This window comes from Octodon degus, unplaced genomic scaffold, assembly GCF_000260255.1.
Source record: "Octodon degus isolate 3935 unplaced genomic scaffold, OctDeg1.0 scaffold00005, whole genome shotgun sequence".
Lineage (NCBI taxonomy): Eukaryota > Metazoa > Chordata > Mammalia > Rodentia > Octodontidae > Octodon > Octodon degus.
The window spans coordinates 32311344-32315310 of record NW_004524581.1 but is presented as its reverse complement, the minus strand read 5'-3'; the positions used below and the strand labels follow the sequence as shown (position 1 = coordinate 32315310).

At 33.6% G+C, this 3967-nt stretch overlaps 1 protein-coding gene across 1 annotated transcript in view; it reads right to left on the bottom strand.

Annotated features, from left to right (window-relative positions):
• The window catches only part of LOC105742824 (uncharacterized protein C6orf10), a 48555-nt gene that overhangs the window by 427 nt on the left and 44161 nt on the right, over positions 1-3967 (bottom strand). The gene's annotated exons all lie outside the window — the stretch shown is intronic.

Genomic DNA, 3967 nt, shown 5'->3' with positions numbered 1-3967 from the left:
TGTCTTGTAGAATTCAGCTGTGAATCCATCCAGACCTGGACTTTTCTTTGCCGGTAGGTTTTTAATTACATCTCGTATTTCATTGGCTGTTATTGCCTTTCCCCCTTTTTTCACAACAGAACTGACCTTTATTTTCACTTTTGTGAAGTTAGTAGTGTATGATACTAGATTGTCTAGCAACTGAGAGCAAACCTTAAGCAGACAGGATGTTCATATCAGGAGTGAGGCAGCTTGTTTGCTTTAAGCTCTGGGCCAAGTCCCACCTTAATATATTTGATTGATTTCCTAGCTTCTTCTTCTTCTTTTTTTTTTTTGGCGGAACTGAGGATTGAACTCAGGCCCTTGCGCTTGCCAGGGAAGCACTTATTCTACTGAGCCATCTCCCCGGCCCCTTCCTAGCTTCTTGACTCCCAACATATCCCCTTTTTTTGTTTTATTTTTTCAGAGATGGGTGTTCCACTGCAGTTAGAGAGGCTGTATTTAGAGAAATCTTTAAAGGGCCTTTTCATAATTCAAACCAGTCTAAAGATTGTAGCTAATTGAATTCAGTAAAATAACCCAATATAGTCCAATAGTTCATAATAGCAGTGGGTTATCAGCAGAACTGACAATTGTCAGAAATTGTTGACTTCAGCCTTTTACAGCTCAACAAATTAATATGGTATTACTTTTTGCACCTTGTGGTTATTCTTTTCTGCTGGATGGTTAAGACCAAGTTAAAGCAACACCTATATAACTAAAAAAGTAGCTTTTGTATCTGACAAGGTCAGTCAAATCCCCTCAGGATTTATGCTGGGACCATGTACAGCAGATTGTAGATCTTTTGTCAGTGTCAGCCATCTGGATGTGTCACTTCAATTGCTTGACCAATTTGTTCTCTGTGAAAGCCTGAGAGAAAGTTTTCTCTCTAGGTGACTCTCCTCAGGCACACTGTACATCATTGATCAGGTCAAGTGTAATGTAAATGAATTGCATCTATTCAGGTTACAACTACTGAATAATTCTTAGGGATGAATTCAGGATGTATCCTTAAATTTAAAGAAAAAAAATTATGGGAATAAGCAATAATTATTTCTTAGGGCAGAACAAGGGAACTCAAATGTATTTTTCCTGTTGAATAAAAGCATATTTCAGCATGTAAAAGGAATAATAGTATGAGCTAATGGTTATGAAATACCCTTTGGAGACAGAAGTTAAAATCCTGGCTCCATACCTAATCAACAGATGACTTTGGGCAAAGTTCAATTTTTATGTATTTATTTATTTATTTGGTACAGGGTTTTGCTACACAGCTTGGACTTGTAGTGATCCTCCTGTCTCAGCCTCCTCAGTGCTGAGATTACAGATGTGCCACCTTGTCCAGTTTTGGTGGCTAGCACAAAGTGTTCCAGGTTCCGGGGCTGGCATGGCATCCCGTACCGGGGAATTGAATCTGGGTCCTGCATTTGCTAGGCAGGCGCTTAGACTACTGAGCTATATCTCCAGCCTGAACTCCACTTTTTTGTCTATGAAATGGGAACAGTAGTATAGCTAACTTGAAGAGGTGTTATGATGATTAAGTAATACTACTTAAGTAAAACACTTAGTAAAGTGCGTGGATCATAGTAAGTGTTTAAGTCTAGTACTGACCTAGTAAAGTAATATGTGCAGTGGTCCAATAAAGACAAGGCATTCATGGTTTCCAACAAATAATTTAAAGGAGTAGTTGGTTGTATTACAGTTGGATTTGTTGCTTAAAAATTAAATTTTACACTTTTTAAATACTGAAAACTTTCATATATGTATGTATGTGTGGTTTATAAGGGTTTAATGGTTGGAAAATCAGCATTTATATAACCTTTAGAATTTTATCATATATAAAACAAGACACACCTGTGTTAAGAAATTATAAATCAAAAGTGATTTTATAGTTTTTTGTTTTCAACTTTTAACATCAAAATAAAGGTAATGTTAGGATACTTGCAACAATGTTCTCTGAACTCTTCTATGAATTTTCTCTAATGTTCTTTAAGGGAAGTGACACTTTATTGACAATTTCAAATTTACTAGTGAAAATTAGTGGCAATATATTCCAAACATTGATGAATTCAGTATAATATTTTAATCTCTGATGCAACTTTCAGTTCTTTTTCTTTGGTGGTGGTTGTGTTGGTGTAGGATGGTGGAAACAGGAGTATGGTTTTCCATGGATGCTTCTAACTGTAAGAAATCCAATTGAATGTACTCAATTTTTTAACATATATGAATACTTTCAGTTTCACCTTGTCATAGGGGGTAATTGTTTACTACTGTGTATAATACTGCATGAACCACTTTTTAATATAAATCTGCCTTTTATTTATTTATTTATTTTTTTAATAGATTGCAAATTGAAAAATTATTTACAAACATAAATGAATATAACAATAAAAATTGTCCAAAATAAAAATGAAGAAAGAATTTACAGATCAGTCATAATAGTTCACTATGTCAAAACAAAGAAACATATAATTAGAATTCTCAAAGTAGAAAGGAGTAGGCAATAAATATTTAAAGATTTAAAATTTCTGAATTTAGTTCAATTTATAATACCATATTTCCAAGAAAAATGAACCTTTTGCACAAGAAATTAAAATAAGATCATACCAAGATACACAAAAATGAAATTGTCTAAAACTTATTGTAAAGAAAAAATCATTAAGGCATATACATAAAAAATATTAGCTATGGAAGAACAAAATTAAATAGTACCTTATTCCACATTAGAAATAAAAAAAGGACCAAGTGTGTAAGAAACTAGACTAATTAAAGGACAGAAAGAAAAGATCTGTCCTCTTTGAATTTTATACTTAGCAAACATACCTTTGAAAACTAAAAGATTTTCTAGTTATACAAACTTGAAATACTTTAATACCCCAGAAGTAGCATTTGGAAAAAACAAAGAGCCTAATTCAAAAGACAAGAGAAGATGCAGTATACTCCTGGATGAACAATAAAGATCTCCCAACATGGTAGTTATGCAGGACTATATAAAAAATATATTAGATGAACCCTTATTTAAAGGTCATTGCAGATGTCTATGAAACAGTACCAATCTTATGTTGGGTTATACACGTATTTTTTTCATATATGTGTGTGTGTGTATAAAAGACAGGGAAGAAGTAATATAAAGTCAACAGAAAATGGAAATATACTTTTTAAAGTTTCTAATACTAGGAGAAGGCCGGGGATATGGCTCAGTGGAATAAGCGCTTCCCTGGCAAGTGCAAGGGCCTGAGTTCAATCCCCGGTTCCGAAAAAAAAAAAAACAAAAAAAACCGAAAAACAAAAAAACTAGGAGAAGATATCATACAATGTCTTTTAAATAAATTGTAGGTCAAAGATATAGTATAAATCTTAGAACAAAAATTAAGATTAAGCAATATTCAGAAAATTAAATACTAATTAATTAAAAACTAAATGTTTCAAAACAATTGAAGAAAAGATTTTCATGATAGCAAAGAAGTATTAAGAGTAAAACATAAGATAAATACTGGAATGGCAAATAAATGAACAGCATTTCCAACAGCTTGATGGTAGGATATGACACAAAGTTCTAGTGTGTTGTGGACATGCATAATGACCGTGACAGTTACTGGTGACCAGACATCACTTTTGGGCTGAGCTACAGCTATTTCTTTGAAATCTACCCTGTAGACTCAGGTGGAATCATGACCCATAGGGTGGAAGAGAAGTCCATTTGTAGAGTGTGCTGATGGAAATATTTTACTGCTGAACACAAAATAATAACTGAAAGACTGCTATTATATACCTCTTATTCTCCTGTGTTTGTTTGCCCTGTTTGGTGGGTTCTTTCCATTCTCATTCATGGTGCTGTGATCAATTTGCCCCCTCTCTAGAACATCATTTAGTAGTCTGTGTAGGCTTGGCTTTGTCATCATGAAATTCTTTAGTTGTTCTTTGTCATGGAAGTATTTCACTTCTCCAT